Here is an 11,285-nt window from a genome sequence, read left to right as displayed (position 1 = left end):
AAGTTCTTTATTTACATAATATATCATAGACGTATACAATATTTATTAGCAGACTTGCAAAATGCTTAAGCATGGCATACAGCTTTCCATATTTTTCTCGATCATTTTAAAATTACTGCTCTTATTTACTCTTAACGTCTCCAAAATGTTTTTCTTCAATAAATGTCAATCCAATAAGACATGGATAATTATTGTTTATATTATTAACTTGTATTCATATATTACAGCTGTAAATATCAAATAATTACTGGTTTTATTAAGACCATAGGTTATTTTAAAGATATTTGAGAAAAATGTTCAATTCAAATATTCAAAAATAATTATAAGTTCAACCGAAGCATTTTAACGTCCATCTTTGAGAAAATTATACTATACATTCATATAGAACGATGTCAGTTTTTAGATACTTCGCACTACAAAAGGACGATTTTGCTTCTATTATCTACTATAGCTAATCGTTTCTGAAGTAGTTATGTAATTAAATTGTTGAGTTGACTTCGTGTCCTTTAACAGGCCACAGTTTCATTCAATTTTGGCAGCCTATAGTGCTTACCATTTCTTGATCCCACTAAACTTGAACTTGTTTGAACTTATTGAATTGTATATTGGTTTTCACATAGATTCCATTATTTCTTTAATTTTGGACTGCTGTGCCCACTATATATCTGATAGAAAACATTATTTTATCTAATATTCACCATTTTCGGACGTTTTTTATCATCTTGGATGTTCCTTGTTACTGACATCAAAACTGCCACCTTTAACTAATTGCAGCCTCATCATAAACTTCCATAAGCTCAATGTGCCTCAATAATGGATTAAACCAAATGAATAATTAAACCAAAAAAGTAATGAATATTGAAAATGCAATTTAAAAAAAATGTATTTGTAGCTGTTAAAGTTAGTGAGAAGTGGCAACACAATAGAATTATAAGTCCTAGATCACTTTTAAGCCATATAACATTAAATTTACAAGCAATAGGTTAAAATAAGAGCATAAAACTAAATTAATTCAAAAATAAATCCAGTTACATCACTTAGATTGTAGTAAAACTGCTGATATTTTTTCCTTTTCAATCAATCAAAATTAAAATAGTACATAATTTTTTAATTACACTGACAAAATATATTTTTTGTCTATTTGCCTTTAGGTCTTTGTTATCCGTCATAATACAAATTTAAGGTAAACAACTTTAAACAGCAACTTTAAAAACAAACTGTTTTTTTTTCGTTCGGGCTTCTTAGCCATCGTCGCTTGTACTAATATCTTCTTAGATTAATCCGGGGCTGATACTGACGTGGAATACTTTACAGCTCTCTAGTTAGACGGGAAAAAACAAATTGTTATTTTATTGTGTACTACTTACTCGCTCTCTAAAAATCTGTACAGTAAAAATATATAGTAGTTGTATTAATGTTACTGGAAAGACTCTGAAATGTCCAAATTGTGAGTATATTTTATTGTAGCGACCTTGAGGCATGTCGACTTTTACATCGTGGAATAACGGTCTACAAAATACCCAGAAATATAATCCCAGATGTTGAACACGGGCGGGGTGCCAGCAGCGCCAACTAGAACCCGATAACGAATAGCTGGCGGCAACCCCGAGACGTTTATCTGGGATGTTATTGAAGGGTATTGCGAGTCATTCAGTGCTCAACCCTCATTTGGTTTAGACATGCCACCATCGACTGCCCAAACTTCGTCACCAGGTAACACCGCTGCCATCGGTTTTATCTAATTATATTTTTCACATTTTTTTATATAGCCAATAAATAACGGTAACATAATGTAAACACCGCTGTGTCATTTCGTTTTACCTCCATTCACCGAGCCACATTATTTACACTTAAGTGGTGACCCTGACGTGATCTTTCGCAAAGTTGGGTTTGGACTCGTGAATGGAGGGTACGTGGAACATGGTGTATTTTACGTGGCCGTTATATATTCTGTTTCAAAATTTTAAATATTTTTAATTCGATTCGTTTTCAATTTTACCTTCAAGATTCATTTTCATTTTACTCCTATTCATTTCATTACTTCCAATTCATTTTTTTTAATTTTTTGTCAAAATTTTCTTTCACAATCTTTTGAACTCATTGATATTTTTACATCACTGCTTAATCATCAACGTCTCGGCTAAACATTTCTTTCGGCGCTATGTTTAAATCATAATGTCTTCCTTCGCTCGCCGTGTTCGTCATAATGGCAGACATTTTGATTTGAAAGGCTTTGGACAGCTTCGGTCGGATACCGTCGTTATTTGTTTTTTCTGAATTACCGTAACGTATGTGACTACGGATTAGTCACAGAGAAGCTCCAGAAGCTAAGTACCAATTGCAGTCACCGTAGATTCATCATATCTTCGCCGAGGTACCAGAATGGCCAACGTCTCGTCGTCGAAGAAAATAAGCTACCACGTCGTCGAACAATCGATCCTCCCACAGCGTCGATTACGGGAGCCCTGTCCAAAAAATAGCATGTTCTCAACGTCGTCGATGGACCACATTCAAGTGCCAAAGCGACGATGAAGCAACGGTATCTGTAGGACCAAAAGATATCAGCAGCCGTATCAGATCGCAACCGTACCAACCACAACCATTTCGAACTATCATATTTTTGAAAGCCCTTTTTATGCAGCACATTTTCTTTGGTATACAATTTTTTTTTGTATTTGATATTTTTTCATACATTTTTGTATTTTTGTTGCTTGGAGTAATTGTATGTAAAATTCTGGTAGGGGAATATTGTAGCGAACTTGAGGCATGTCGAGTTTTACATCGTGGAATAACGGTCTATCAAATACCCAGAAATATAATCCCATTTGTCGAACACGGGCGGGGTGCCGGCAGCGCCAACTAGAACCCGATAATGAATAGCTGGCGGCAACCCCGAGACGTTTATCTGGGATGTTATTGAAGGGTATTGCGAGTCATTCAGTGCTCAACCCTCGTTTGGTTTAGACGTGCCACCATCGACTGCCCAAGTCTCGTCTCCACCTCCAACACCACTGCCAGCCGTTTTATCTAATAGTATTTTTCACATTTTTTTATATAGCCAATAAACAACGGTAACATAATGTAGACACCACTGTTTCATTTCGTTTTACCTCCATTCACCGAGCCACATTATTTACCCTAAATTATCAACAATAAAATTTAAAAATAATATACATAATTCTTGTTACAGTATTATGCTGAGTATTTATTACAATTGATTTTTAAATTACAACCAATATCGCTAATCTATTATTTGAGAAGTTACAGTTTACAAGAAAGAAGTATAAAAATTAATACGAACTATATACTATAAAAATATTATATACTCAGGAATAATGTAACAATAATGGTAATGAAGTCAATATTATCGTCTTCAACTATCTTTAACTTTATGGATATATACGTAGTTACTGACAGAAACCGACGAACATTAAAAAGGATTGTGGCTAGACAAAAAAAAGGATACAGCAAGTTAAGGTCTCGACATTCTCAATGACGACATCATATTCCAATATGATAATGCATTCATAATCAATAACCAAAAAGATTCGGTCTTGATACAAGAAGCATCAGAATATCATTAAACATCTTCCTTGGCCAGCACAACTCGCAAACTTCATAATATAATAATTATGGAGCGTGTTACAGCAGAGAACGAGAAGTAGATTCCAACGTTATCCATCCATCTCGTTATTGAAGCAATTGTTGTCGTACAAGAATGGAAGTATATTCGATTGGACAATTCATCTAAGAATTGCATCTGTTTTAAAAGCAAATATTGGCAAATAATATATTGTTAATAAATAAACATTGTGTATATGGTGTTCATATTATTTTATCAATATATTGTCTCTTAAAATATGAAATAAAATGAATCAATTTTGACAGTAAATATAATAATATTATAATATAATTACAATAATATGAAATTTTAAAATATATGATTACTAAGTACCGTTAGTACTGTTCATAACTATGGGTGCTATCTATGTATCAAACTAGACCCGAAGTGAACCGATGTGTTATAATGTTATTTAATAAAATTTATTTAAAAAAAATGAAAATTATACTATTTTATTGGCATTAGTCATATAAAAATTATAATATGAAGGATTCAAACCAGTGATAAAAGTGTGATAAATATGAAAAATGTAGAAAAATCTAAAGAATATATTAAATAATAATATTAGTAATCAGAAATGTATAGCTAAGGTTTTCTAAAATGTAGCTATTCATGTATTTTTATTTTATTAGAATCAAATATCAAGTCATATTGCTTCTACAGATATTATGTTATGACATAGTACTATAATACAGTACCAAATGTCAATAGACGGCAAAGGCATATAATTTATGGAATATAGAGGGGTTTCAAGCAGAAAAACTATTAATTTACTTCAAAACAATATTTTATAGAAGGATAGAAGGCGTTATTTGTTCAAAGACGATACAAATGGACACTTACCGTTTTTATCTATTAAAAACAAACCAAATCCATCTTACTCATTACAACATTCGTTCTTAAAAATACATGGACCCAATACCTCGATTTCAGTGAGAACTAGGTTCATAAGAGTCGTTCGATGCAACATATACCACATAATACATCACAATTAGGTACAACTGGAGTTGGAACATCATTGAGCAAGAACCAGCTACGGCCTCTAGTGCCCTATTAGACTCGTCTGTCCTCTCAAATCGACCGATTCACCCAAACGTTAACTGTAAAATAAAAGATTTCGGTCACTCCCACTTTATCTACTGCTTTCTGATGAAAACTAGATGTGATTAAAATGAACTATACTTCTGCCTATGCGTCACGTCATCTGAGACTCCCATCGAATAAAAATCGCTCTCGAATCAGTTGAGACAGTAAATGTTCTAAGGGGAATCAGCCTATCCCCGCGTACTATATCCTCACCTCATTGACCTCAAACCTGTCGCACAACTTCTCCATACTCCCAACACAATTTCTCCAACCAATACCTTATGCAACCATTATCCCAAAATTTCCAATAACAATATAACGGCGATAATGCAACACGTAACTGCATCCAACCACTAATAACGTTAGCACATTGTGATGAAAGTAGTTAAGTAAGAAATCAAAAGAAACAACAAATATAATTATCTACAAGCAAATCAGAAACGTGTTAAAATTGCCATAGAGTATCAATAAATCTAAAGAAACCTAAATATTTTTGACCTTTTTGATCTAATAATCTAAAACGAGACATATTTTTATTTATATTAAGTTATAACAACTACTATAACATTTTAAGAAAAGTAATATGCCTTAATCGTATAATCAAATTGGTATACTCGTACAGTAGATTAAAAACTGAATTTAAAAATAAATAGTTCTAAATTTACTATTAAAATTCAGCAAACATTTTATCCAAACCCAATATATTATAATATTATACTTTCAATGAAGTAAGTAACTAACTAGAACCTAATTGTGAACTTTAAATATTTTAAGTTTGCTAATGCTAATAAATGTATTAGTTCGGTTTATTTTACTTAGTTATATATAGTATAAGATATTTTCAACAAAAATTATCATTATATCTCGTCTGAATTAATATAAGTTAATTTTAATGAAAACAAACTTCAAAAGTAAAGCCATACTATTTTCTTATATCATTCCTAAAACACATTTTATAAACAGCATTGTTTTTTTAATATTTTCCAGAGATGCAAAACTTTTGTATTAGCTATGTAATATACATATGAATATGTAGGAATTAGTTTTAAAGTTTATAAAGTGCTACTTAACTGCCAAAGGGAAATTATTTTAGTTATTAACTCTACTGAATGAATAATTAGAAATTGTGGGGAAAGGTCTTAAAGGCTTCTCCATGGTATTAAGTGGTGCGTTCAGAGTAGTTTGAATAGTAAATAACATTAGGCGCTAGCCAGATAACAAGTGGATTTTCATATATTTCAAAAATTCTTATTTTCTGTATGTATTTTTAGAGCATCAAATTTATTTAGATTACATATTTAGGAGTTTATTAGATTGTCAACTAATCGAGATTTATTTCAGACATTTCTTTAGGCAATACATTGTCTAAAGGTTTTCGATTTTGGAAAGTTGGGTGCACAATGAGAATCGCATTCCTTAACAATTGTTTTAATTATCTTGTTTTTTGTTAATAAATATTTTTTATAGCTATGGATCAGATTTGTTTACCACTATGAAGCAAGCAAATAAGGATCTATCAATTAATATGATGTCTGTTTGATATGTTAGTGGTTTAAGTCAGATAACTACTGTGACATGTTGAACAAGCTGCTTCACTTAATTTATACTTAATAGTCATTGTGAGCAGACAACTTCTCGAATTTTAAGAAAAAGGATTGTAAATGAATGAATGAAAAGGAAAAATGTTATTTTCATGTTCTCATTAAGCATTATTTTTTACGCAAGAAAACTATCACCAAAACCAAAGAACGGCTGGATGAATACTGGGGACTTACTTACAGCACCATCAATTTCAATGATTAACAAGTGGTTTGCAAATTCCGTTGTTGGATTGTACCAGTACAAATGATGCCAAAAGTCAATGTCGCCTAAAAGAGATAGTCGATAAAATCAGTGGAGCGATATTGGACGCTCAAATGAAGGTACGTAAGGTTGCTGAGGCTTTAAGCAATCATCATTTACATACATTTTACCCGAACATTGGCTTTTCGTTTTGATAAATATATACAAGAGGACCAATTAATTATGATTTAGCAAAAACGTCTCCAAATTTACTACAATTTCTCACTCCTCTATTAGTCGATGTGTTTTATAGACAGCGTGTATTAGTTTATTGATCTTCCTAACCCATAAAGTTGATTTGAAAAAATATTAAATTGGCATCAGGAATTGAAACCAGAAAACTAATTTTATAGAACATTTTACCTGAATCTTCAATGTTGATGTCTTTTGGAAGCAAGAATTGAATTTACGAATTTTACACTAGAATATTTTCGATTGAGATTTGTTTCCAACTAATAGTGTAAACCTTTGTATTTAAATGCGTGACAATGTTTGCATTTTTTGTCATATTACCGATGGCGACTTATGCATGTGACGAATAGTGTGAATTACTGTGGCCTCATATTCGAAAGCAAAAAGGTGAAATGATGCACGTGTGAATGCATGACGTTCTTATACGCGCTGTTAATCAAGTGATCTGTGTATGCCAGTGGCTCGTTGATGTGCCTCCCGTTGTCTCAATTTGCCCGAAGATCTGTTCTCGAATTTCATTGTGTTACTCTCAACTTTCATTTACACGCGTGGTCATTTGCGACCTGGTCTCTTAAGTTTACATTATCCGTCAAATATTTTTCTGTCGTATTTAACCGATAGTTAAAAAAATAAATACAAATAGCTTGTTAAGTTAAAATTAGCGGGAATATAGATGAAATTTTAATAATATAACAGGTTGAATATAAAACTGACAAGCACAAAATTTCAAAATATTACCATATGTTGGCAATGTTATTTGTACTAATCAATATATTACTTTGAATTAACATACACTGTATAATATAACGCACACTGTATTCCATGAAAGGGCTACGCCAATATCTGCGGGGCTAGATGAATACATTAGTTTTATGGGAACTAAATTAAAATTAGCTTGATCTGTCGAAGACCTATGATTGGGGTCGAATGCAGAGGTGATCATTGAAAGAAATGCCTAGTTTGAGGAATAAAAAATGGGAAATATTTTTTATCAAAAATAAATTCATTCAAAAAGTAATTTATCAAATTGCTCTCGCATTATGGATTGGAAGAATTCTGTTCGTTGTAAACTCAAACTAATTAGGAATGCTTTTATAATCATTTATATTCACCGGATCTAAACATTAGTGAGACATCAACTGGTTTTAGACGAACAGTCTCACAACAACAACTCAACAAATCGTCTCCAAAAATCAGTGATTTAAAATAGAAATTATTGAAATTTCTACACTATTCGCGAAATATGGTTGCCTTTTACTTCGCATCTAAAATAAAAACATAAGATTCCCGCTTCCACTTGATGTTGATGAACTTTACTATCTTAACTAATTTAATGAAATTATATTTTATGTACCCGGGCTTTATTTATTGTTTTGTCTCAGATTTTTTTAATGCAAAACATTACTGTAGCTATTCGTATCAAACATAGAAAATGTTAAAAATTTACTGTAAAATGAGTATATCTCTAATTTAATTTTAATAACCCTTTTTACGACAACATAGACAATTTAATATTGCATTATTTATTATACTACGCATAAAGTTTATTAATATTACATATATATTTTGTTTTTCTACAATAAAAGCTTTCGTATCTCTCAGTAATTACAGTATATGGTAGCAGGATAGTCGAGCTTTTTTTTATTCATTATTCAGAACGTTTCGGAGAAAAGGAAGAAGTTCCACCTTAAAAACAGATGTTATGAGATTATATTGAATCCAAAAATAACATAAATAAAAACATATCCATCGTTTTTAATAATTTGGAGATCTCTAAATCTTAGACGAAAATATTAATATTTATATACAGTATAAAAATGTCTTGGTTAAAGGATATTAAAAGTCCAGTCCATATTAATAAGTAAAAAGTGTACAAAAAATAATAATATAGACTAATTTTAGGTTTTATTAATAAAAGGTAAACAGTACCTTGCCGAAAGTAAATACTTTGGAAAAAAATAATTTCTGTCTTCAAATTTTCCATCACTGTAGAACTTCTGGAATTTCTGGACAACAAACTGACAAACTGAACCATGATTTCACATGCTTGGTTTAAAGTCGTTAAGGGAGTTGTGCATAAATGGAAATCACACGAGGCAAGTTCCGGGCTATGTGGTGGATGCATCAAAGTATCTCTGTTAAACTTCCTTAATTTTTATTGAACTACTAAATATGTGCGTGATCTATAATTGTCGGAAGTAAAAGAGCAAATTATATTGAAAACGATCTAAGGCTCAATTTTGAAACCTCAATATCATTTTATTGTATAAACAAAAACTACCGTTATATCTAAACTGTTCTATAGACTCACACATTTAGGTCATCTACTATCCCACATTGATAGTTACCGCATAATCCAAATTTAAAATATTAAATTTGCCAATTGACACCCTATATTATAATATAAATAACTCATTTAATTTTCACTCCATATATATAAAAAGTAAATAGATCTAATGTTTTAAGATTCGCATTTGGATTTAATTTAATTCTCCGTTATAATGTATTACGTATTTCGTAAATTACTACGAATACGCACCAAGAACTTCAGTTTACTTCGTAATTATTAAAATTCTTTTATTTGTCTTTATTGGAGCAAACAAGACTATAACAGAACTAGGAAGTTATTGATATTTTAGCCAAATTTAAACAAATGTTAAGTAGATATGGAATTAAATAATCGCTGTAAAATAAGAAGATATGTTATATTGTATAATTTAGATATGGTAAGTAGTCATAAAAAAATACTAACATATATGGTTATTGAACTGTTTAATGAATATAAACAAGTATCTATTTATAAATTATTATTTATTATTTAATTTACTATGGTAAAATATTATTTAATTATTCACTATATTTGGTGCTTGCATGTATTTCGATCATATATTAACGAAAATGCGCAGTATCAATATAAATATCTGTTAAACAACCTAGTGCAAAGTTTAACTTATATAATTAATATGGTATTAAACAAACAATATAGAGAGATTATTGAAATATCCGATTAAATATCATAAATCACTTCTCGTATATACTCAATAAATACGTAATAACTTTATTACTAAGTACTTCATTGGTAATTAAATATAGAGCGAATGAGGAATATTAAATATTGATTTTCTTCTAATGATTATCTTGAAACTTGAACAAGCAATTATTCTTATTAGACATATATATCATTTACATCTCAAAGTTATAATCCGTAGAAGTAGTTTTACGTAAGTTTTACTTAGTTAACTTTACCGTAGTTCTACTTAATACAATATTTATTATCAGATACATCTAATTCAATTAATCCAGATTAATTAAATATTTGAAGTGAGTTATTGTGAATTAATGTTTTTTTTTGTAAAGTCATTACTCTAATTGTGTATATTGGTATCTATTACAAGTGAATATTGGAAAAAAAATATTCGTGCTGGTTTAAGCATGATTCCATTCAATATTCATATTTCCATCAGGGACGCATATATCTGTAATTATTATAAAATTTTAGAACAATAATTAGAATTTCTATGAATGTTTAAAGGAAACAATTTTCTGTCCGGCTAACAGACCTATTCACTCAGCTCAAAAAAGCAACAATGTTAAAATCAGTGCATTAAAGTAAGAACTGTTTCAGAACCTCATTCGCAATACTTAGTTCCCTCTAACTTCACACAGTTCAAAAGATACGGAGAACTATTTTTTTTCAACTTAGAGGTAATAAATAAAATATAGTCTATCTAATTAAACAATTAATTCACGTCATCTAATTTTATGGCATTTAACTTCGACTTTTAGTTTATTTTGACTTTAACATATAACAGAATTCTAATATAAATAAAATGGAGAAACTGATATGTCATAAAATATAATTTATTTTAACATCACATTATAAGGGTTTAGACTATAATTAATTATACAGCCACAATAATTTATAGGTTAGAGTTGTTTTATTATATTTTTATACATTGAATTATTTTACCTATGGTATCCCTTGGAGGCCTAATCCACCTAATTAACAACTAATTAACCATCACTGCATTATCCCTAATGCATTTGTTATATCCGCAAAACAGTTACTAATCTTTATCTCCTGACATATTTTAACCAGATGCTCATGTATATTCTCAACAATTACACATACCTATGCACATAAATCTTTCACACTCGACAATACAATTTTCCAAAGTTATCCTATATTGATTATATACTCACCATTATTTGTTTCGACTCTCATCACTCTGATGAATAATTATCAGCATTGAATCATTATACCACATCCAGAAAATTTCATTGAGCTACTGTCACTTTCTGAGCCCTTATTCCACCACTATTCCATCCACGCTGCCAATTTCCAATCTAACACTAGTCCACAATTTTACAAGTGTAGTTTTTTAACAGATTATGATTGACCTCAGTTTCAAACCTGAACAAAAACTTATGGTTCATTTCTCCATGGTATCCACTCTTGAATTTGGAGGAAAACACTAACTCTATTCAAGTAATAAAACAATTACTGTTTCTAGTACGAAGAACCAATCAATCTGCAACAAAT

This window comes from Rhynchophorus ferrugineus, unplaced genomic scaffold (genome assembly GCF_030347505.1).
Source record: "Rhynchophorus ferrugineus isolate W39M unplaced genomic scaffold, kcgeb_rfMv2 rfM5, whole genome shotgun sequence".
Classification (NCBI taxonomy): domain Eukaryota; kingdom Metazoa; phylum Arthropoda; class Insecta; order Coleoptera; family Curculionidae; genus Rhynchophorus; species Rhynchophorus ferrugineus.
The sequence above is the reverse complement of the archived record's forward strand: the minus strand, read 5'-3'. Positions refer to the sequence as shown.